The sequence below is a fragment of the Ambystoma mexicanum genome, chromosome 8, assembly GCF_040938575.1.
Source record: "Ambystoma mexicanum isolate Mex_15411 chromosome 8, UKY_AmexF1_1, whole genome shotgun sequence".
Taxonomy (NCBI): Eukaryota; Metazoa; Chordata; class Amphibia; order Caudata; family Ambystomatidae; genus Ambystoma; species Ambystoma mexicanum.
This window is the reverse complement of record NC_090929.1, coordinates 1,714,250,165-1,714,275,175: the sequence shown is the minus strand read 5'-3', so window position 1 is coordinate 1,714,275,175 and position 25,011 is coordinate 1,714,250,165. Positions and strand designations below refer to the sequence as shown.

Sequence of the window (25,011 nt, the reverse complement as noted above, 5' to 3'; positions counted from 1 at the left end):
GGATGGCAGTACGCACTCCTCTGCAAGCAAAGATAAGCAAATGCAGCCATCAGCCTTCCCGCCATGCCGCGGGGAATGAAAAGCAGGACCAGGGATGGCAGTACGCACTCCTCTGCAAGCAAAGATAAGCAAATGCAGCCAACAGCCTTCCCGCCATGCCGCGGGGGAATGAAAAGCAGGACCAGGGATGGCAGTATGCACTCCTCTGCAAGCAAAGATAAGCAAATGCAGCCATCAGCCTTCCCGCCATGCCGCGGGGAATGAAAAGCAGGACCAGGGATGGCAGTATGCACTCCTCTGCAAGTAAAGATAAGCAAATGCAGCCATCAGCCTTCCCGCCATGCCGCGGGGAATGAAAAGCAGGACCAGGGATGGCAGTACGCACTCCTCTGCAAGCAAAGATAAGCAAATGCAGCCATCAGCCTTCCCGACATGCCGCGGGGAATGAAAAGCAGGACCAGGGATGGCAGTACGCACTCCTCTGCAAGCAAAGATAAGCAAATGCAGCCATCAGCCTTCCCGACATGCCGCGGGGAATGAAAAGCAGGACCAGGGATGGCAGTATGCACTCAGCAAATCAAGGACCCACCTGTTGCCATCGGCACAAAAAAACAACCACGCTCCTGGTGGCAGTTCTTTGGGAATAACACAAATTACTTACCGTACTTCGACGCCAATTTCCGCCACATAAGAAAGTGAGTAATGGCACCAGAATTAGCATGCAAAATGCTACTTTACAAAAGTGCCGGTTGCTAGGTCGGTTTACAGCCCTTCCTAGCAACTGGCACCCATATTCCAAAAGTTGCGCATTAATTTTGACTTCGGAATAGGCATTACTTAGCAAAAAGGTGGCTCGAGCTTTCTGTGACCTTTCCGCTACTTACGACCTTCATGAGAATCGGGCCCTCAGTGTGTTAACTATTGCCACTGTGGGGCATTGTCGATTGCCCGGCAAGGTGCCGTTCCCAAGATACTTGGCGAGCATAATCTTCTGTGTGCTTCAAGGTGCTTGGTAAGCACGACATTGGTAGTGTCGAGGTTTAAACATAACTTGAAAAGGGGGGCCATGGGAGTTAAGTTTCAGCCACTCTTCTGCCAATGCTTCTTTTTTAAATTGGGAACTGGTATGAGCTAAACAGGCATTTCATGGTCTAAAGTTAAAACAAAAGAATAATCTGATCCAAAGAATCATTTTACATCTTACCCAAGACACCCTGGACTCTCTGTATCTGTCTTACTGTCCATGTTCTATGCAATGGCCCACAGGGCGTGGAGACGGCTGGATTGCAATGTTCACTGATGTAGGAGCACAACAAAAAACAGAAGAGGCATTTAACATTCTAGGTTCCAACGAGTTATAATTTGACTCTAATGATGACCCCGGGCCCCAGGGCCAGTGTCATTGCTCTGGTTATGATGCGTGCCAGAGAACGGTGCGGCTGCATGTTTTGAAGCCTGGCCACGCACGTGCAGGCACTTTGACCACCTAGTCGCACAACAAAAGGCAATGTCTGGCACGCTGTACTAGCCCTGCATTGGGTACATTTTGGGAGTAAAATGGTGGTAAAATGGGTGATGAAACGAACAACATGTCCACATGTTGCTCGCAAGGACAGCACAATTATGCCAACATCATTTAAAAGTAGGAGCAGTATTCCCACCCTAATCAGATGTAAGGTCAAATGATGGCACCCACCTCACTGCGGTGCCCACGGATAACGTTGGTACGAAAAGCACCATCCACAGAAAAGGTGTCACAATAATAATGCTTTCTTTTTACATCATTAATACATGGCGTTACTCTAGCCAATGAACGCACTCAGCGAAAACTATGAACGCTTTTTTGACATGTTTCAAAAAAGAGTTTTCATGTATGTTTCCTACATTTCTCCTTAGATCCGGCAGCAATTTCATGAATCTCTAGCCCGCTCCCTGCTATTTTCTGAATATCTAGCCCGCTGCCTGCTATTTTCTGTATATCTAGTCTGCTGCCTGCTATTTTCTGAATATCTAGCCCGCTGCCTGCTATTTTCTGAATATCTACCGGCTGCCTGCTATTTTCTGTATATCTAGTCTGCTGCCTGCTATTTTCTGAATATCTAGCCCGCTGCCTGCTATTTTCTGAATATCTAGCCTGCTGCCTGCTATTTTCTGAATCTGTAGCTCTCTGTTGGCTATTTTATGAATCGCTACCTCTCTCCCTGATATTTTCTGAATATCTAGCTCCCTGCCTGCTATTTTCTGATTCTCTAGCCCGTTGCCTGCTATTTTCTGAATCTCTGGCCCGTTGCCTTTTATTTTCTGAATCTCAAGCCCACTGCTTGATATTTTCTGGATCTCCGGCCCGCTGCCTGCTATTTTCTGATTCTCTAGCCCGTTGCCTTCTATTTTCTGAATCTCTAGCCTGTTGCTTGCCATTTCCTTTATCTCTAGCCTACTCTCTACTATTTTCTGAATCGCTAGTCCGTTGCTTGCTATTTTCTGAATCTCTAGCTCTCTGCTTGCTATTTTCTGAATCTCTAACCCGCGGCTTGCTATTTTCTGAATCTCTAACCCGTGGCTTGCTATTTTCTGATTCTTAGCTCACTGCCTGCTATTTTCTGAATCTCTAGCTCACTGCCTGCTATTTTCTGAATTTTAGCTCTCTTCTTGCTATTGTATGAATCTCTAGCCCTCTGCCTGCTATTTTCTGAATCTCTAGCTCACTGCCTGCTATTTTCTGAATCTTTAGCTCACTGCCTGCTATTTTCAGAATTTTAGCTCTCTTCTTGCTATTGTATGAATCTCTAGCCCGCTGCCTGCTATTTTCTGAATCTCTAGCTCACTGCCTGCTATTTTCTGAATCTTTAGCTCACTGCCTGCTATTTTCTGAATTTTAGCTCTCTTCTTGCTATTGTATGAATCTCTAGCCCGCTGCCTGCTATTTTCTGAATCTCTAGCTCACTGCTTGCTATTTTCTGAATCTTTAGCTCACTGCCTGCTATTTTCAGAATTTTAGCTCTCTTCTTGCTATTGTATGAATCTCTAGCCCGCTGCCTGCTATTTTCTGAATCTCTAGATCTCTGTTGGCTATTTTCTGAATCTCTAGCCCACTGCCTGCTATTTTCTGAATCTCTAACCCGCTGCTTGCTATTTTCTGAATCTTAGCTCACTGCCTGCTATTTTCTGAATCTCTAGCTCACTGCCTGCTATTTTCTGAATTTTAGCTCTCTTCTTGCTATTGTATGAATCTCTAGCCCTCTGCCTGCTATTTTCTGAATCTCTAGATCTCTGTTGGCTATTTTCTGAATCTCTAGCCCCCTGCCTGCTATTTTCTAAATCTCTAGCTCACTGCCTGCTATTTTCTGTATGTTAGCTCTCTTCTTGCTATTGTATGAATTTCTAGCCTGCTGCTTGCTATTTTCAGAATATCCAGCTCTCTGCTTGCTATTTTCTGATTCTCTAGCTCTCTGTTGGCTATTTTATGAACCTCTACCTCTCTGCCTGCTATTTTATGAATCTCTAGCTCTCTTCCTGCTATTTTATTAATCTCTGCCTCTCTGCCTGCTATTTTCTGAATCTCTAGCTCTATTGCAGCTATTTTATGAATCGCTAGCCTGCTGCCTGGTATTTTCTGAATATCTAGCCCGATGCTTGCTATTTTCTCAATCTCTGGCCCGCTAACTGCTATTTTCTGAATCTCTAGACCGCTACTTGCTATTTTCTGGATCTCCGGCCCGCTGCCTACTATTTCTGATTCTCTAGCCCGCTGCCTGCCTTTTTCTGAATCTTTACCCCGTTGGCTTCTATTTTCTTAAACTCTAGCCCACTCTACTATTTTCTGAATCTCTAGCCTGTTGCTTGCTATTTTTTGAATCTGTAGCTCTCTGTTGGCTAATTTATGAATCTCTACCTCTCTGCCTGCTAATTTATGAATATCTAGCTCTCTGCCCGCTATTTTCTGAATCTCTAGCCTGCTGCTTGATATTTTCTGGATCTCCGGCCCGCTGCCTGCTTTTTTCTGATTCTCTAGCCCGCTGCCTGCTATTTTCTTATTCTCTTGCCCACTCTCCTATTTTCTGAATCTCTAGCCCGTTGCTTGCTATTTTTTGAATCTGCAGCTCTCTGTTGGCTATTTCATGAATCTCTACCTCTCTGCCTGCTATTTTATGAATCTCTAGCTCTCTGCCTGCTATTTTCTGAATCTTAGCTCTCTGTCTGCTATTTTGTTAATCTCTAGCTCACTGCCTGCTGTTTCATGAATCTCTAGCTCTCTGACTGCTATTTTCTGATTATCTAGCTCTATGCTTGCTATTTCATGAATCTCTAGCTCTCTGCCTGCTATTTTCTGAATATCTAGCCCGTTGCCTTTTGTTTTCTTAGTCTCTAGCCCGCTGTCTACTATTTTCTGAATCTCCAGCCCGGTGCTTGCTATTTTCTGAATCTGCGGCCGGCTGACTGCTATTTTCTGAATTTCTAGCCCACTGCTTGCTATTTTCTGCATCTCCTGCCCGCTGCCTGCTATTTTCTGATTCTTCTATCCCACTGCCTGCTATTTTCTGAATCTCTAACCTGCTGTTTGCTATTTTCTCGATCTCTGGTCTGCTGCCTGCAATTTCATGATTCTCTAGCCCGCTGCCTGCTATTTTTTGACTCTCTAGTCCGTTGCCTTCTATTTTCTGAATCTGTTTCACGCTGTCTACTAATTCAGAATCTCTAGCCCTTTGCTTGCTACTTTCAGAATCTCTAGCCTGCTGTCTACTATTTTCTGAATCTGTAGCCCGCTGCCTGCAATTTTCTAAATCTCTGGCCTGCTGTCTGCTATTTTCTGGATCTCCGGTCCGATGCCTGCTATTTTCTGAATCTCTAGCTCTCTGCTTGCTATTTTCAGAAATACATTCTAGACCACTGCCTATTTCCTGAATCTCTGGCCCATTGCTTGCACTTTTATGAACCTGTAGCCCGCTCCTGCTATTTCTGAATCTCTAGCCCGCTGCATGCTGTTTTCTGAATCTTTAACCTGCTGTTTGCTAATTTTTAAATCTCTAGTCCGTTGCTTGCTATTTTCGAAATCTCTAGCCTGCTCCTTGCTATTTTCTGAACCTCTAGCCCGCTGCCTGCTATTTTCTGAATCTCTATCCCTCTGCTTGCTGTTCTCTGGATCTTTGGCGCACTGCTTGCTATTTTCTTAATCTGTAGCCCATTGCTTGCTATTTTCTGAATCTCTAGCCTGCTGTCCACTTTTTTCTGATTCTCTTGTCTCTGCTTGCTACTTTATGAATCTCTAGCTCACTGCTTGCTATTTTCTGAATATATAGTGTGCTGGCTGCCTGCTATTTTCTGAATCTCTAGCTCTCTGACTGCTATTTCTGATTCTCTAGCTCTTTGCTTGCTATTTTCTGAATCTCTAGCCTGCTGCTTGCTATTTTCTGAATCTCCGGCCCGCTGCCTGCTATTTTTTGGATCTCCAGCCCGCTACCTGTTATTTTCTGATTCTCTAGACCGCTGCCTGCTATTTTCTGAATCTCTAGCCTCTTGCCTTCTTTTTACTTAATCTCTAGCCTGCTGTTTAGTATTGTCTGAATCTCTAGCCCGTTGATTGCCCTTTTCTGAATCTCTAGACCACTCTACTATTTTCTGAATCTCTAGACCATTGCTTGCTATTTTCTGAATCTCTAGCTGTCTGCTTGCTATTTTCTGATCTCTATGTTCTTTGAGGATCCCGGTCTCTGGCCCATTCCTGAAGTTAAGGATGGAGGGGGACAGTCTTACTTGCATTCCATAGACAGGGTAATTAGCAGAAAACTGCCTGTTTCCTGTGTTTTCCCTCTTGCACTTCTTTGCTTCCGTTGTGGCACTGTGGTGGCTCCGGTAGGTTTTTCTGCCAGGCAGAGTGGTGCTTTGGTTGTGGGTGCTTTGGTTCTGACAGCTTTGTAGGGAGTGCAGGCTGTCTTGAACATCATGCGTGCTTCAAGTAGTGCATTTGCTTGAGGAGGCGGGAGATGTGGTTGAATTTTCCTAGTGCTGTGGAGAGTGGTCCTGAAGAGTTCTGCATGCTTTTCCAAGGGACCGAGATGGCATTGAGCACTACACAGCCCAAGTGGGGGATGACCAGGGCTTGGGCAACTGTTCTGAAACTTCGGGCAGCGATGAAAGGATTGACTTTGCAGAGGAGCACAAGCTGGTACTGTGATGCTTGGAGCATGGCAATGTGATTTTTGATGGAGAGGTCGCAATGAGTGCTTCTAAACTGGGGTAGAGATCATGAGGGAATCTCTTGAGCCTCATGTCAGTCGGCTAAGTTTGAACTCTGGCATGGTTGGTGGGGTTATCTAGGAGAATTAATTTGGTCTTTGTTAAGTTGTGCGTCAGGTGCTTGACATCCAGGCTTGGCTTAGGGATGGACGGTCAGTGACTCATTGGATTTTGGTGATGCAATTGATCTTTAGGTAAAGCCTTGAGTCATCCGAGCATTGGTGTATCTTGATCTCGGTGTTGGCGAGGAGTTACAGTAAAAGATCCATCCCGAAGTTGAAGATAACAGGGGACAGGATGGAGCCATGTGGAAGTCCTCAGGCTACTGAGTGGCACTCAGATGTGCTGGTGTCCATCTGGATTGGTCTATGTTGAAGGAGCAGGAGGATAAGAACTGCAGTTTTGCTCCATCGAAGTCCATGAGTGTGGTCAGGATGTTGAGGAGAGCTTCATGGTTAACAAAATTCAAGGCTACCTATCGGGTGAGCAGGACAGGTAAGCAGGGGTCTCTATTGTTTAGGATTTTGAGAACCTTGCTAGTCCTGTAGGAGATTGTGCTGAGCGATGGATGGCAACAGTCTTCTGATTTACTTTGCTGAGAAGGGTCGATGCTTAACAGGGCAGTAGTTGGCCAGGTCATCCTTGTCAAGTCTGGGTTTCCTCAGCACATTTTCAGTTGATCTGGGACGGTGTCTTGTATGACGGATGAGTTGATGGCCTTTAGAAAATGGTGTGAGAGCTTCACCTGTGATGACCTCCACAATGGAGGAGGTGAGGATGAGGCTTTTGGGTGTGTTGGGTTTGAAGGCTGCAAAGGTGTTGGCCAGGCCACCTGGAGTAATTGTTGTGAATTCATTCCATCTTGAAATGTTGCAAGCTTGCGTGTGTGATGTCTGTGGAGTGTTTGAAGCTGTCAACGTGTTGCCTTCTTTTGTCTATCTTGTCTGTGAAGAAGTTGTTGATGGCGTTGCATTGCTCAGCGCATTGTTGTACTGCAGAGTCTGGCAGTTGACTAATGCAGTCTTCATGGCTGGGAAGATATCTTTGCTCTTGTTGGATGCTTTCATGATGGTGGTTGTGTGATAGTTTGCTTTGTCTGGGGTGATGAGGGCCCTGCAAACTGAGCAGTTGTTCTAGTTGGTGGGATTTTCTCTCGTCCCTTTCTCGTCTGTGTATGGCAGACTTGCTGTCCGTGATTTCCTGTGTATATGACGGCATGGAGGGCTTCTACGTGTGCATTCTAGGCTTCAGTGGGGCATCGGTGTCAGTGGTCTGGCTAGGGTGCATTTCCGAATGCAGAGCTGGGATTGAGAATCCCATAATGGTTGGACGCGGAGACCAACGTGATGAGGCTTTCTTCCACTACATCCATGGCAACGTTCTTGAAAGAGTGTTGGGGTGTCCTTGTGGGATAGTGGTGTGTGGTGGAGCAGGATTGGTATGACTGCGTGTTCTGTTCAATCGAAGGGGAGAGGGATACAAAGGCTGGACATCTGGGAATAGCAGCTTGAGTGTGTTGCTTTTGCTGTGGGCTGGTTCTGACTGGTGACTCCTGGGCAGGGGGCGTTCTCAGAGGAAGTTGGTAGTTTTTTTGTTGATGGATGCTGTTGTGATGAGGACTGTGATTTCATCAGGAAATAACTTATTTGTTTGGGGTATTTGGTACATCCGGCAGATGGTAGCTGTCAGAGCATGAATGAGCGGGAAGTGGCAAGACGGGAATTCCATGGATGCACGTGTGGCATGCTCCTGGATGATGCATGACCAGGAAGTCTTGTGAATTGTAGCACCTCCTCTTACACTCTTCCCTTTGCGGTCCTTGTGGTGGATGCTGCATCCTGTAGGGGGTAAGGACATCTGGGGTTTCTGTGGGTGTGGGGGTGGGGGTGAGCCTGTCTGTGTAATGAAGTGGTGGTGAGGCCTGCATCTTCTGCTGCATGTAGTACTGCAGAATGGGCATTGATAGTCATGCATGTGTGATTTGCAGGTCAATTGTATTTGATGAGTGGGATGTGTATGTGGACTTGTGGTTTAGAGGTGCATGGCAGTGGGGGGTGGACATGTGCTTTGCATGTGTGGATGGGGACAGGGACGTGTGGGTGAGGTGTGATAGACATGCTGCTGAATTACTTGGGTTGCGTGGAGCTGACTCTCTGAAAGGATCATAAATTAGGAACTCATTTAAAATGTCATAAATCTGTGCCTTGTAGCCACCACCACGAGGAACCCTTCAGCCCCCACCCCTCCAATCTACGGTGTTATTGGAACAGTGAGACGGCTGCTTAACTAGGAAGCTGGTAACCCCTCACCTACCTCCTGTTCTCTTGAGCTCTGTAATCTCACTTAGCCTGCCCTGTCTCAAGCACCAAGAAGCAGTTTATTTTGCATAGTGAAGTGTACAAATCAATCAATATATACTCCCAATCCATTGGAGCTGGATTACACGTCTGTCTTGGGTTGATTAAGCTTTGTATAAAGTAGCACTGCCCTGTCAGACATAGACTATTTTCTGGAGCAAGAAGCTTGGATTTTGGCTAATCTGCATACCCACAATGCTTTGCTGAGGTGGCTCTGAACTGGAGTTGAACTTCCAATGATGGCTGGTAGGTGGCGTTGTAGCATGTGTGACTGCGCATTTCATGTCAAAGGGTTTTTAAAGCCATTTTAAACACATGATAAATGTGTTGGTCTTAAGTATAGCGCAATAGAAACGTGTATGACGCAGGGATAAGCAACATTTTCTTCTACCACCGGTCACGTGCCAGTTTCCCTTCGATGTACTATCAGCACGAGCACACTTGTTTATTTTTGTCCTGTGCTGTTGCCGGTCCCCATGGGGGCAGGGGAGGGACAGCACATGCTTTACAAATGTACTGTGTTTTTATTCAATAACTGTGCGCTGTGCCAGATACGAAGAGGATCACAAAGTTATGACATATATCGAATTAAATAATAATGAGTACAAATGAGTGATGTCCAGAAGCCACTCATCCAATGGCATGTCTTGGTTTCTAGATGGTGAGAAAGCAGGCAGTGATTGCTGGCTAGACACTGAGAGGTCCTCTCTGCAAAGGGCCGCCCTGGAGGGAAGATGCTAAAAAGGTAATTATTATTATTATTATTATTATTATTATTATTATTATTATTATTATTATTATTATTATTATTGTATTTATTGAGCATGGCCCAGGCTTCGAGAAGCAACAGAGCGTTTTGCAGAACAGATATCGGCGGGGGGAGTGGGGGGGTAGGGGATAGGGTACAGAGGGGCACGGAGGAAGGGTACGGCTGTACCGGGTGGCGGGGGCGAGGGGTGGGACGTGAAGCAATCACAAGGTTGCACGCCTTAAGTGCGCTATTCTCTGCCATGGTATTAATGTAATAGATTATTGCCGCTCTAACACATAGTTCTAGAATCTGGGGTTCTTGTCATGTACAGGTAGTAGGGCTGACCCCAGCTAGAGGGTGCAGAATTGGTTTAGGTTTGGATGTTCTGGGGTTAGCTAAGAGTTTTACCCACACAAGGCAGCGGCACAAGACCTCTTTAACTTGCAACGATGGCACTTGAAGAGCTGCACGGGGTCTTGCCAGTGCGCCCCCTTCAAGTCTCCAGAAAGATGGCTCTCCATCTTTAACGTCTGTTCAATGTTTAGTGCAAAAGGACCGCACTCTGTAGAACCGGTCTCCTCAGGTGCTTCAAGAGTTGCCGCCAAAAGTTGAAGAGCTCTTGTGCTCAGTTGGGGGCCGGGGGGGGAGGCATGCACACAAACATTTATTTAGTAGCAGCTTCTTTCTAAGTGGCTTCTTGCCATTTTTTTTCTTTCTGAATAACACAACCTTTTTGTTTTATGCATTACTTTTACAGTGCTTTTAAAAAAAAAACATATTTCGGTTTATTTTTAACTTCCCTTCTGTAAGTAAATGGTCTTTGTTTTTTTGGAATGATTAATAGTCCTGTGCCTTATTTGTGCTGACCCCACCTCCCCCATAAGTCAGTGAGTTCAATCTATTGAAGGAGTACATTGTTCAAAAAGGATATTTTTCAAGCTCTTTCTTCTAGTGAGTTTTCATTAGAAAGTTATTTTCACATGTGATGTGATTTTAAAATGTATGTTTGGGCGAATGGTCCTTCTACAGGCTGTAATCAACACAGAACACCCCTTCTGTGAGTTTATTCCAAAGTATTAAGATCATTCGGGGTGCAGAACCCAAGAGTGACTTCAGATGCTGGTGGGTATCCCCCTTTCGACCTGGCATTGGGGCAGGGGTGGGGGCACCATACACATATGAATGAGACTAGCTGGCCCATTTGATCCCTATGCTGTTGGGTGTCCTGACCCACGTTTGGACTATTATGTTACAACATTTGGTGCTGTGGGCTTAGGAAATCCAAGATGGCCGAAAAAGCCCACATGTGCGCCAGAATCTATGAAAACCGCGCAGTTGTGCACACTAAAATGGTTGCCTAACTTGCCACCCACCAGTGTGAGCAGGATGGGCCGGGGTGCCATGAGTGAAATGTGTGCCAAAGGAAAAACCGCACTTCAAAATCACCTTTTGTTTCTCTGAATGCCAGCTCAAAATGCCTATTTGCAACACATCCAAAAATCTCACTGAACACCCGCGGACATCTGGCAGAATAAAGTCTTGTGGGCATACAAAATCTGGAAAGAGGATGAGCCTAAAACAATGTTCATCACAAGACTGGCTGAGCTGTGGATTTCAGCAGTTTAAGTAAATTTGGACTGAAAGACACTAAAAATCTAAATGTTTAAAAGAAATGAGTGACCTACTTTTGAGTGTCACATAGGCTACAATTGTTTAAATGCCATAGTTTTAAACTTAGAATCAGCATTCTAGCTGCATATGTAAAAAAAATTGTTAGTTATTTGAATGCAGAAAACTGGGGAACAGAAATGACATGTGGCTAAAAACTGGCTTAAAGAGATTCCAATTTAACTTCTCCAGACTGACACTGCCGAAAAACGTGTGCGCACCAAAAGCTGCTCTAGCAATAGGCAACTTTGAGGACCTGCTTCCTGTAATCGTCCAGGCACTATAAACATGGGGAAAGTCAATAACTGCAAGCACTATGTGCATATACAGAAAAAGTCGAGACTAGGTGCCCAAATCATGGAAAAGTGCACAGAGATCCCACACAGCCTGTGCACTGAGAATGACCCTGCGACTCCGCATATTCATGGAATTGTTCGTGCAAAATAACCACATATGCAAGTCACGGCCGGAACGCCCCTGACACCCCCCACCCCGGGCAAATCAAAAACAGTCAGAAACACCTACCTTTGTATGCTCCCCGGGTGCAAGTACATGCACCCTTTAAACAGTGCGTGGGGTACCCCGCGGCAGGCCTGCATCTTGGGGACCCTGAGTGGGGTCCCCCATAACTGTTACCCGCACCCGGCTACACTGTGTACATGCACCCCTAAATTAGACGTAAACCTGGCTGCGTACACGCACCCCTAAATCCGACACCCGATCTTACCTCTGTGCAGTAAATCCTATGTGCAAGTGTCTGTACTCCTGCCTTCGGGTAGTGGATAGAATGAGGCCTTGTGTGGCCATTTCCCTGCTGAAAGGTTGCACAGTAAGATCCATGAATGCGTATTGTTCCGCGCAGAAATGGGCGTGCAATGGTCAGCATGCGGGCCATCTCTCGTAATTCCCACATTTTCCCTTGTTCGGCCTCATTTTCCGAGTTCCGCACCCTAGCCGGCCATCTGCGCAGGCCATGCCCACGCTCTGCGTTCTGTCTCGCGCCAAGCACCGCATGCAAGGCCTCTCCCAGTGATGTGCTGAGCTTGCGCGAAGTCACTGCAAAGTACGAAAACTACTGCGCAGTCCATTCCATGAATCGACAAACAGGATTCTGCGCATGGTTTGGCGTGCAAAGTCCCTATTTTCTATGCAGATCATTCCATGAATCTGGCTCTTAGTATCAGAGTGGTGTTGGGAAGGAAATGAACCTTTTCCACCCCACTAGGTTCTTTAGGATTAGGCGAATCCCATAAAGACACCAGTGATATGCCAGGGGCTAGGAAGACGTCCCAAGAGACCTGCAGACATAATATTGCGCGAACTGTAGATGCTTAGAGTAAACAGGCTATATTTTGTAGCTATGGCAGAAACATTGGGCCTAGATGGCAGCGCGGTAGACACAGGCCGCAAACCTGATGAAGAAACCTGAATAGGCCCAAACGCTGACGAGAGAGAGACCTGCGCTGTTCATTTCCACAGAAACCCTCCTTTGTTCTACAACAGTTGCTCCTGTATGTGTTATCACAACCAGGTCAGAGCAAGCCTCTGACCCCAAAACCAGCCAACTACAAGCTATAGCCCCTACAACTGTCCGAGTCCCAAAACCCCTGATTTCCAAGATACCAGCTAACCCTAGACCACCGACCATAAACCAGACAACCATAAAAGATGTAAGTGAATGTTCATCCTATTGGTACTTTACAATGGCATGATGTGTAATGCAAGGAAGGTGCAGGGAGGGATAAACTTTAGTTCAAAAGTGAGGGTGGAAGCCTTGGGCGCCGGAAGAAGCAACTTGGATGAGTTAAATGTGTGCGAGTCACAGTGACCTCGAGCTTACCCCTATACCAGCCCATGATGTGATATGTCATATATAACGCGCTTCTACACAAGTGTTTCTGGTGCCCTGTGTAGCAACAGATTAGCATTTTTATAGTAACACATTCAATTGTATTCTCGACCTTGGTTCCCTGGAGACGATGAGCCCAGCTGACACCACGTGATGGAAGACGGACAGACGGGGCTGCGTCCAATGGCCTGGCATCCCCTATGGAGCAGGCTGACCATGAATACGGCCGCACCAACCAGCTGTATACTGATGATGTTGTGCCCCTTTTTAAGCTCTTGCTTGCACCCTTTTTGCTCAGAATGTTCCTGAGCTGCAGAGTTCTTTGCTGGCCCACTGATTTTTTGTATCATTAAAACTTGTTATCCTTGCAGGAATCTCTTGGCCTTTTTTCCCTAGCGGGTTGTATTGTTTCTGGTGAGAGAGTTCAGGGGCGTGCATTCAGTGGTTATCATTATTTAAGAAGTGTGGAGGAGCACCCATACTCCCACTTGTCCACCTTTGCTTCCCCCATTATTACCACCATGATATTACGTTCTAATGCCAAACGTGCTCTATCACAAGGTAATTGATGGATTGCATAGACAGTGTGCTCAATAGTCTTGGATCCCAGGCATTTAAGAGATGCAGTGAATTCCGCGGCTAACTCCATATGGATGTTGCCCATCAACACAGTGTCCGCCTCCGTCACATTTTTACTGTGCGTCTTTCATTGTCCTCGCAGTTCGATGCAGGGACCATTTTAAGGGGGGGGCATGATCTTGATTGTCGCAATAAATGAGAATGGTTGGGCAGTTGTGCAGGTTCCGCCACACTTATAAGGAGAGCATCTTCAATGTGATTGTTCGCAGTAGATGGTGCGTCCGCTTGAGTTATACGTGCATTTTCTAATCGACAGGAGATGCGCAGGTTACCTTATTGCCAAGGTGGCTTGTGCATTTCTCTGGAGGCATGCACCGGTGCAAATGATGTGCTGGCCAGCCCCCTTGCATACATTAGAGCCACAGGCAGGTGGCATGCGCCCAGCATTTACAAATGGACTGGACTTCACAGTCTCTATCCGGACCAGCAGGATAAAAATGCAATGCAAGCAAGACCACAGCAGTGCAAACTCCTGCCGTCCTAGTTAAAATTAAATGCGTATTGTAATTTTAGAAATAAAAACCTTCAGTGTGTTGCACATTCCCCTGTTTCACAAAGGTGCACGGGTTTGCTTTCCTGTTTTACTCCCTTTTGAAATGTGCAGTAAACCCGTGGCAAGTGGAGTGGGCGGTTCTAGCTTCCCGGGCTGCGCTGCCATCCTCTAGAACAACCTCCCCAACCTCTGCTTGCCTCCCTCTACCTCTGCTTGGGTAGCTTTTCTTACACCTTTTCCTGGTCTGCACTGCCACCCTCTGGAAGAACCTCCCCCTACCTCTGCGTAGGGAGTCTTTCTTAAACCTGTTCCCGGTCTGCGCTGCCACCCTCTGGAACAACCTTTCCCTACCTCTGCTTGGGGGGCCTTTCTTCCACCTGTTGCGGTCTCCGCTGCCACCCTCTGGAAGAACCTCCTGGTCTGCACCGCCACGCTCTGGAAGAACCTCCCCCTCCCTCTGCTTGGGGAGCCTTTCTTCCACCTGTTGCCGGTCTGTGCTGCCACCCTTTGGATGAACCTCCCCCTACCTCTGCTTGGGGAGCCTTTCTTCCACCTGTTCCTGGTCGCACTGCCACCCTCTGGAACAACCTCTCCCTACCTCTGCTTGGGGAGCCTTTCTTCCGCCTGCTCCCGGTATGCGCTGCCACCCTCTGGAAGAACCTTTTCCTACCTCTGCTTGGGGAGCATTTCTTCCACCTGTTCCCGGTCTGCGCTGCCACCCTCTGGAGCAGCCTCCCTCTACCTCTGCTTGGGAGCCTTTCTTCCACCTGTTCCCGGTCTGCACTACCTCCCTCTGGAGCATCCTCCCCCTACCTCTGCATGGGGAGCCTTTCTTCCACCTGTTCCCGGTATGCGCTGCCACCATCTGGAGCAACCTCCCCCTGCCTCTGCATGGGGAGCCTTTCTTTCACCTGTTCCCGGTCTGCACTGCCACCCTCTGGTGCAACCTACCCCTACCTCTGCGTTGGGATCTTTTCTTCCACCTGTTCCCGGTCTGCGCTGCCACCCTCTGGAACAACCTTCCCTACTGCTGCCTGGGGAGTCTTTCTTTCACCTGTTCCCGGTCTGTACTGCCACCCTCTGGAACAACCTCCCCTTCTCTGCCTCTGCTTGGGGAGCTTTTAAACCTCCCCTACCTCTGCGTGGGGAGCCTTTCTTCCACCTGTTCCCAGTCTGTGCTGCCACCCTCTGGAGCAACTTCCCCCTACCTCTGCCTGCAGAGCCTTTCTTCCACCTGTTGTGGTCTGCGCTGCCACCCTCTGGAAGAACCTCCCCCTACCTCTGCTTGGGGAGCCTTTCTTCCAACTGTTCCCGGTCTGCGCTGCCACCCTCTGGAACAACCTTTCCCTACCTCTGCTTGGGGAGCCTTTCTTCCACCTATTGCGGTCTGCGCTGCCACCCTCTGGAAGAACCTCCCCCTACCTCTGCTTGGGGAGCCTTTCTTCCACCTGTTTCCGGTCTGCGCTGCCACCCTCTGGAACACCCTCCCCCTACCTCTGCTTGGGGAGCCTTTCTTCCACCTGTTCTCGGTCTGCGCTCCCACCCTCTGGAGCAACCTCCCCCTACCTCTGCTTTGGGAGCCTTTCTTCCACCTGTTGCTGGTCTGTGCTGCCACCCTTTGGAAGAACCTCCCCCTACCTCTGCTTGGGGAGCCTTTCTTCCACCTATTCCTGGTCGCACTGCCACCCTCTGGAAGAACCTTTCCCTACCTCTGCTTAGGGAGCCTTTCTTCCACCTGTTCCCGGTCTACACTGCCACCCTCTGGAGCATCCTCTCCCTACCTCTGCATGGGGAGCCTTTCTTCCACCTGTTCCCGGTCTGCGCTGCAACCATCTTGAACAACCTCCCCCTACCTCTGCATTAGGAGCCTTTCTTCCACCTGTTCCCGGTCTGCACTGCCACCCTCTGGTGCAACCTACCCGTACCTCTGCATGGGGAGCCTTTTTCCCACCTGTTCCCGGTCTGCGCTGCCACCCTCTGGAACAACCTTCCCTACTGCTGCGTGGGGAGTCTTTCTTCCACCTGTTACCGGTCTGCGCTGCCACCCTCTGGAACAAACTCCCCTTCTCTGCCTCTGCTTGGGAAGCCTTTAAACCTCCCCTACCTCTGCCTGAGGAGCCTTTTTTTCCACCTGTTCCCAGTCTGTGCTGCCACCCCCTGGAGCAACTTCTCCCTACCTCTGCCTGCGGAGCCTTTCTTCCACCTGTTCCCGGTCTGCGCTGCCACCCTTTGGAACAACATCCCCCTACCTCTGTGTGGGAAGCCTTTCATCATCCACCTGTTCCCGGTCTGCGCTGCCACCCCCTGGAACAACCTCCCCCTACCTCTGCCTCGGGAGCCTTTCTTCCACCTGTTCCCGTCTGCTCTGCCAAAAACCTGGAACAACCTCCCCCTACCTCTGCTTGGGGTAGCCTTTCTTCCACCTGTTCCCGGTCTGTGCTCGCACCCACTGGGAGAACCTCCCCCTACCTCTGCTTGGGGAGCCTTTCTTCCACCTCTTCCTGGTCTGCGCTGCCACTGTCTGGAAGAACCTCCCCCTACCTCAGCTTGTGGAGCCTTTCTTCCACCTGTTTCCGGTATGCGCTGCCACCCTCTGGAACAATCTCCCCCTACCTCTGCTTGGGGAGCCTTTCTTCCACCTGTTCCCGGTCTGCGCTGCCACCCTCTGGAACAACCTCCCCCTACCACTGCTTTTGGAGCCTTTCTTCCACCTGTTCCCGGTCTTCGCTGCCACCCTCTGAAACAACCTCCCCCTACCAAAGCTGCTGCCACCCTCTGGAACAACCTCCCCCTACCTCTGCCTGAGGAGCCTTTCTTCCACCTGTTCCCAGACTGCACTGCCACCCTCTGGAAGAACCTCTCCTTCTCTGCCTCTGCTTGGGGAGCCTTTAAACCTCCCCTACCTCTGCGTTAGGAGCCTTTCTTCCACCTGTTCCCAGTTGTGCTGACACCCTTTGGAATAACATCCCCCTACCTCTGTGTGGAAAGCCTTTCTTCCACCTGCTCCCGGTCTGCGCTGCCACCCCCTGGAACAACCTCCCCCTACCTCTGCTTGGGTAGCCTTTCTTCCACCTGTTCTCGGTCTGCGTTGCCACCCCCTGGAACAACCTCCCCCTACCGCTGCTTGGGGGAGCCTTTCTTCCACCTGTTCCCGGTTTGTGCTGGCACCCTCTGGGAGAACCTCCCCCTACCTCTGCTTGGGGAGCCTTTCTTCCACCCCTTCCCGGTCTGCGCTGCCACTGTCTGGAAGAACCTCCCCCTACCTCTGCTTGGGGAGCCTTTCTTCCACCTGTTTCTGGTCTGCGCTGCCACCTTCTGGAGCAACCTCCTCCTGCCACTGCTTGGGGAGCCTTTCTTCCACCTGTTCCCGGTCTGCGCTGACACCCTCTGTAACAACCTCCCCCTACCACTGCTTTTGGAGCCTTTCTTCCACCTGTTCCCGGTCTTCGCTGACACCCTCTGGAACAACCTCCCCCTACCAAAGCTGCTGCCATCCTCTGGAAGAACCTCCTCCTACCTCTGCTTGGGGAGCCTTTCTTCGAGCTGTTCCCGGTCTGCACTGCTACCCTCTGCTTGGGGAGCCTTTCTTCCACCTGTTCCCCGTCTGCGCTGCCACACTCTGGAGCAACCTCCCCCTACCTCTGCTTTGGGAGCCTTTCTTCCACCTGTTCCCGGTCTGCACTGCCACTCTCTGGAATAACCTCCCCCTACCAAAGCTGCTGCCACCCTCTGGAACAACCTCCCCCTACCTCTGCCTGAGGAGCCTTTCTTCCACCTGTTCCCAGACTGCACTGCCACCCTCTGGAAGAACCTCTCCTTCTCTGCCTCTGCTTGGGGAGCCTTTAAACCTCCCCTACCTCTGCGTTAGGAGCCTTTCTTCCACCTGTTCCCAGTTGTGCTGACACCCTTTGGAATAACATCCCCCTACCTCTGTGTGGGAAGCCTTTCTTCCACCTGTTCCCGGTCTGCGCTGCCACCCCCTGGAACAACCTCCCCTTACCTCTGCTTGGGTAGCCTTTCTTCCACCTGTTCTCGGTCTGCGTTGCCACCCCCTGGAACAACTTCCCCCTACCACTGCTTGGGGGAGCCTTTCTTCCACCTGTTCCCGGTCTGTGCTGGCACCCTCTGGGAGAACCTCCCCCTACCTCTGCTTGGGGAGCCTTTCTTCCACCTCTTCCCGGTCTGCGCTGCCACTGTCTGGAAGAACCTCCCCCTACCTCTGCTTGGGGAGCCTTTCTTCCACCTGTTCCCGGTCTGCACTGACACCCTCTGGAACAACCTCCCCCTACCACTGCTTTTGGAGCCTTTCTTCCACCTGTTCCCGGTCTTCGCTGCCACACTCTGGAACAACCTCCCCCTACCAAAGCTGCTGCCACCCTCTGGAAGAACCTCCTCCTACCTCTGCTTGGGGAGCCTTTCTTCGAGCTGTTCCCGGTCTGCACTGCTACCCTCTGCTTGGGGAGCCTTTCTTCCACCTGTTCCCCGTCTGCGCTGCCACACTCTGGAGCAACCTCCCCCTACCTCTGCTTTGGGAGCCTTTCTTCCACCTGTTCCCGGTCTGCACTGCCACTCTCTGGAATAACCTCCCCCTACCACTGCTTGGGGAGCCTTTCTTCCACCTGTTCCCGGTTTGTGCTGCCACCCTCTGAAACAATCTCCCCCTACCTTTGCTTGGAGAGCCTTTCTTCCACCTGTTCCTGGGCTGCGCTGCCACCCTCTGGAGCAACCTCCCCCTACCTCTGCTTTGCGAGCCTTTCTTCCACCTGTTCCCGGTCTGCGCTGCCACCCTCTGAAACAACCTCCCCCTACCTCTGCTTGGGGAGCCTTTCTTCCACCTGTTCCCGGTCTGAGCTGCCACCCTCTGGAACAACGTCCCCCTAACCCTGCGTGGGGAGCCTTTCTTCCACCTGTTCCTGGTCTGCGCTGCCAACCCCTGGAACAACCTCTCCCGACCTCTGCTTGAGGAGCCTTTCTTCAACCTGTTCCCGGTATGCGCTCCCACCCTCTGGGAGAACATCCCCCTACCTCTGCTTGGGGAGCCTTTCTTCCACCTGTTCCGGTCTGCACTGCCACCCTCTGGAAGAACGTCCCCCTACCTCTACTTGGGGAGCCTTTCTACCACCTGTTCTCGGTCTGCGCTGCCACCCTCTGGAACAACCTCCCCCTACCTCTGCTTAGGGAGCATTTCTTCCACCTGTTCCCAGTCTGCGCTGCTACCCTCTGAAACAACCTCCCCCTGCCACTGCTTGGGGAGCCTTTCTTTCACCTGTTCTTGGTCTGCGCTGCAACCCTATGGAGCAACCTCCCCCTACCTCTGCTTGGGGCCCTTTCTTCCACTGTTTCCGGTCTGCACTGCCACTCTCTGGAATAACCTCCCCCTACTGCTGCTTGCAGAGACTTTCTTCCACCTGTTCCCGGTTTGTGCTGCCACCCCCTGAAACAACCTTCCCCTACCTCTGCTTGGGGCGCCTTTCTTCCACCTGTTCCCAGTCTGCGCTGCCACCCTCTGGAACAACGTCCCCCTACCTCTGTGTGGGGAGACTTTCTTCCACCTGTTCCCAGTCTGCGCTGCCAACCTTTGGAACAACCTCTCCCTACCTCTGCTTGGGGAGCGTTTCTTCCACCTGTTCCGCACTGCGCTGCCACCCTCTGGAAGAACCTCCCCCTACCTCTATTTGGGGAGCCTTTCTTCCACCTGTTCCCGGTCTCCGTTGTCACCCCCTGGAACAGCGCCCCCTACCTCTGCTTGCCTCCCCCTACTTCTGCTTGGGAAGCATTTCTTCCACCTGTTCCCAGTCTGTGCTGCCACCCCTTTGAAACAACCTCCCCCTACCTCTGCTTGGGGAGCCTTTCTTCCACCTGTTCCTGGGCTGTGCTGCCACCCTCTGGAGCAACTACCCCTACCTCTGCTTGGGGAGCCTTTCTTCCACCTGTTCCCGGTCCGCGCTGCCACCCTCTGGAAAAACGTCCCCCTACCTCTGCTTGGGGAGCCTTTCTTGCACCTGTTCCCGGTCTGCGCTGCCAACCCCTGGAACAACCTCTCCCTACCTCTGCTTGGGGAGCCTTTCTTCCACATGTTCCCGGTATGCGCTCCCACCCTCTGGGAGAACCTCCCCCTACCTCTGCTTGGGGAGCCTTTCTTCCACCTGTTCCAGTCTGCGCTGCCACCCTCTGGAAGAACCTCCCCCTACCTCTGCTTGGGGAGCCTTTCTTCCACCTTTTTCCGGTCTGCGCTGCCACCCTCTGGAACAACCTCCCCCTACCTCTGCTTGGGGAGCCTTTCTTCCACCTTTTCACGGTCTGCGCTGCCACCCTCTGGAGGAACCCCCCCTTACCACTGCTTGGGGAGCCTTTCTTCAACCTATTTTCGGTCTTCGCTGCCACGCTCTGGAACAACCTCGCCTACCTCTGCGTTAGGAGCCTTTCTTCCACCTGTTCCCAGTTGTGCTGCCACCCTTTGGAATAACATCCCCCTACCTCTGTGTGGGAATCCTTTCTTCCACCTGTTCCCGATCTGCGCTGCCACCCCCTGGAACAACCTTCCCCTACCTCTGCAGGGGGAGCCTTTCTTCCACCTGTTCCTGGTCTGCTCTGCCACCCCCTGTAACAACCTCCCCCTACCTCTGCTTGGGTAGCCTTTCTTCCACCTGTTCTCGGTCTGCGATGCCACCCCCTGGGAGAACCTCCCCCTACCTCTGCTTGGGGAGCCTTTCTTCCACCTCTTCCCGGTCTGCGCTGCCACTGTCTGGAAGAACCTCCCCCTACCTCTGCTTGGGGAGCCTTTCTTCCACCTGTTTCTGGTCTGCGCTGCCACCTTATGGAGGAACCTCCTCCTGCCACTGCTTGGGGAGCCTTTCTTCCACCTGTTCCCGGTCTGCGCTGACACCCTCTGGAACAACCTCTCCCTACCACTGCTTTTGGAACCTTTCTTCCACCTGTTCCCGGTCTGGCTGCCACCCTCTGGAACAACCTCCCCCTACCAAAGCTGCTGCCACCCTCTGGAAGAACCTCCTCCTACCTCTGCTTGGGGAGCCTTTCTTCGGGCTGCTCCCGGTCTGCACTGCTACCCTCTGTTTGGGGAGCCTTTCTTCCTCCTTTTCCCCGTCTGCGCTGCCACACTCTAGAGCATCCTCCCCCTACCTCTGCTTTGGGAGCCTTTCTTCCACCTGTTCCCGGTCTGCACTGCCACTCTCTGGAATAACCTCCCCCTACCACTGCTTGGGGAGCCTTTCTTCCACCTGTTCCCGGTTTGTGCTGCCACCTTCTGAAACAATCTCCCCCTACCTCTGTTTGCGGAGCCTTTCTTCCACCTGTTCCCGGACTGCGCTGCCACCCTCTGGAGCAACCTCCCCCTACGTATGCTTTGCGCGCCTTTCTTCCACCTGTTCCCGGTCTGAGCTGCCACCCTTTGGAACAATGTCTCCCTACCCCTGCGTGGGGAGCCTTTCTTCCACCTGTTCCTGGTCTGCGCTGCCAGCCCCTGGAACAACCTCTCCCGACCTCTGCTTGAGGAGCCTTTCTTCCACGTGTTCCCGGTATGCCCTCCCACCCTCTTGGAGAACCTCCCCCTACCTCTGCTTGGGGATCCTTTCTTCCACCTGTTCCGGTCTGCGCTGCCACCCTCTGGAAGAACGTCCCGCTACCTCTACTTGGGGAGCCTTTCTTCCACCTGTTCTCGGTCTGCGCTGCCACCCTCTGGAACAACCTCCCCCTACCTCTGCTTTTGGAGCCTTTCTTCAACCTATTGCCGGTCTGCGCTGCCACCCTCTGGAACAACCTCCCCCTACCTCTGCTTGGGGAACCTTTCTTCCACCTGTTCTCGGTCTGCGATGCCACCCTCTGGAGTAACCACCCCTTACCTCTGCTTGGGGATCCTTTCTTCCACCTGTTCCGGTCTGCGCTGCCACCCTCTGGAAGAACGTCCCGCTACCTCTACTTGGGGAGCCTTTCTTCCACCTGTTCTCGGTCTGCGCTGCCACCCTCTGGAACAACCTCCCCCTACCTCTGCTTTTGGAGCCTTTCTTCAACCTATTGCCGGTCTGCGCTGCCACCCTCTGGAACAACCTCCCCCTACCTCTGCTTGGGGAGCCTTTCTTCCACCTGTTCTCGGTCTGCGATGCCACCCTCTGGAGTAACCACCCCTTACCTCTGCTTGGGGAGCCTTTCTTCAACCTGTTCCCGGTCTGCACTGCCACCCTCTGGAACAACCTCCCCCTACCTCTGCTTTGGGAGCCTTTCTTCCACCTGTTCCCAGTCTGCACTGCCACCCTCTGGAACAACCTCTCCCTACCTCTGCTTGGGGAGCCTTTCTTCCACCTGTTCCCGATCTGCACTGCCACCCGCATCCTCCCCCTACCTCTGCATGGGCAGCCTTTCTTCCACCTGTTCCCGGTCTGCGCTGCCATTGTCTGGAGCAACCTTCCCTTACCTCTGTGTGGGGAGCCTTTCTTCCACCTGTTCCTGGTCTGTGCTGCCACCCTCTGGTGCAACCTACCCCTACCTCTGCGTGAGGAGCCTTTCTTCCAACTGTTCCCGGTCTGCGCTGCCACCCTCTGGAACAACCTTCCCTACCGCTGCGTGGGGAGACTTTCTTCGACCTGTTCCTGGTCTGCACTGCCACCCTCTGGAGCAGCCTCCCCCTACCTCTGCTTGGGGAGCCTTTCTTCCACCTGTTCCCGGTCTGCGCTGCCACCCTCTGGAGCAACCTCCCCCTACCTCTGCGTGGGGAGCCTTTCTTCCACCTGTTCCTGGTCTGTACTGCCACCCTCTGGTGCAACCTCCCCCTACCTCTGCTTGCCTCCCCCTACTTCTGCTTGGGGAGCATTTCTTCCACCTGTTCCCAGTCTGCGCTGCCACCCTTTGAAACAACCTCCCCCTGCCACTGCTTGGGGAGCCTTTCTTCCACCTGTTCTTGGTCTGCACTGCAACCCTATGGAGCAACCTCCCCCTACCTCTGCTTTGGGGCCCTTTCTTCCACCTGTTTCCGGTCTGCACTGCCACTCTCTGGAATAACCTCCCCCTACCGCTGCTTGCGGAGCCTTTCTTCCACCTGTTCCCGGTTTGTGCTGCCACCCCCTGAAACAACCTTCCCCTACCTCTGCTTGAGGCGCCTTTCTTCCACCTGTTCCCAGGCTGCGCTGCCACCCTCTGGAGCAATCTCCCCCTGCCTCTGCTTTGGGAGCCTTCCCAACAACCTGTTCCCCGTCTGCGCTGCCACCCTCTGGAACAACCTCTCCCTACCTCTGCTTGGGGAGCCTTTCTTCCACCTGTTCCGGACTGCGCTGCCACCCTCTGGAAGAACCTCCCCCTACCTCTATTTGGGGAGCCTTTCTTCCACCTGTTCCCGGTCTGCATTGTCACCCCCTGGAACAGCCTCCCCCTACCTCTGCTTGCCTCCCCCTACTTCTGCTTGGGAAGCATTTCTTCCACCTGTTCCCAGTCTGCGCTGCCACCCCTTTGAAACAACCCCCCCCCTACCTCTGCTTGGGGAGCCTTTCTTCCACCTGTTCCTGGGCTGCGCTGCCACCCTCTGGAGCAACCTCCCCTACCTCTGCTTGGGGAGCCTTTCTTCCACCTGTTCCTGGTCCGCGCTGCCACCCTCTGGAAAAACGTCCCCCTACCTCTGCTTGGGTAGCCTTTCTTGCACCTGTTCCCAGTCTGCGCTGCCAACCCCTGGAACAACCTCTCCCTACCTCTGCTTGGGGAACCTTTCTTCCACCTGTTCCCGGTCTGCGCTGCCACCCTCTGGAAGAACCTCCCCCTACCTCTGCTTGGGGAGCCTTTCTTCCACCTTTTTCCGGTCTGCGCTGCCACCCTTTGGAACAACCTCCCCCTACCTCTGCTTGGGGAGCCTTTTTTCCACCTTTTCTCGGTCTGCGCTGCCACCCTCTGGACGAACCTCCCCTTACCACTGCTTGGGGAGCCTTTCTTCAACCTATTCTCGGTCTGCGCTGCCACCCTCTGGAACAACCTCCCCCTACCTCTGCTTTGGGAGCCTTTCTTCCACCTGTTCCCTGTCTGCACTGCCACCCTCTGGAACAACCTTCCCTACCGCTGCGTGGGGAGCCTTTCTTTCACCTGTTTCCAGTCACACTGCCACCCTCTGGAACAACCTGCCCCTAGTGCTGCGTGGGGAGTCTTTCTTCCACCTGTTCCCGGTCTGCGCTGCCACCCGCTGGAACAACCCCCCCTTCCCTGCCTCTGCTTGGGGAGCCCTTAAACTTCCCCTGCCTCTGCGTAGGGACCCTTTCTTCCACCTGTTCCCTGTCTGTGCTGCCACCCCCTGGAGCAACTTCCCCCTACCTCTGCATGGGAAGCCTTTCTTCCACCTGTTCCCGGTCTGTGCTGTCAGCCTTTGGAACAACATCCCCCTACCTCTGTGTGGGAAGCCTTCCTTCCACCTGTTCCCGGTCTGCGCTGCCACCCCCTGGAACAACCTCCCCCTACCTCTGCATGGGGAGCCTCCCCCTACCAAAGCTGCTGCCACCCTCTGGAAGAACCTCCCCCTACCTCTACCTGAGGAGCCTTTCTTCCACCTGTTGCCAGTCTGTGCTGCCACCCTCTGGAAGAACCTCCCCCTACCTCTGCTTGGGGAGCCTTTCTTGCACCTGTTCCTGGCCGCACTGCCACCCTCTTGAACAACATCTACCTACCTCTGCTTGGGGAGCCTTTCTTCCACCTGTTCCCGGTCTGCTTTGCCCCCCTCTGGAAGAACCTTTCCCTACCTCTGCTTGGGGAGCCTTTCTTCGAGCCGTTCCCGGTCTGCACTGCCACCCTCTGGAAGAACCTTTCCCTACCGCTGTATGAGGAGCCTTTCTTCCACCTGTTCCCCATCTGCACTGCCACCCTCTGGAGCAACCTCCCCTTACCTCTGCTTGGGGAGCCTCTCTTCCACCTGTTCCTGGTCTGCGATGCCACCCTCAGGAAGAACTTACCTCGGCCTGGGGAGCCTTTCTTCCACCTGTTCCCGGGCTGCGTTGCCACCCTCTGGAAGAACCTCCCCCTATCTCTGCGTGGGGAG

The 25,011-nt window shown here is 51.9% G+C and overlaps 1 protein-coding gene across 2 annotated transcripts in view; it reads left to right on the top strand.

Moving 5' to 3' along the window:
• The window catches only part of CHST15 (carbohydrate sulfotransferase 15), a 615,742-nt gene that overhangs the window by 145,910 nt on the left and 444,821 nt on the right, over window positions 1-25,011 (top strand). For both annotated transcript variants that reach the window (XM_069612030.1, XM_069612031.1), the window contains exon 2: window positions 9,250-9,336. The gene's annotated coding sequence lies outside the window, so the exon portion shown is untranslated. The remainder of the gene's footprint in view (window positions 1-9,249; window positions 9,337-25,011) is intronic.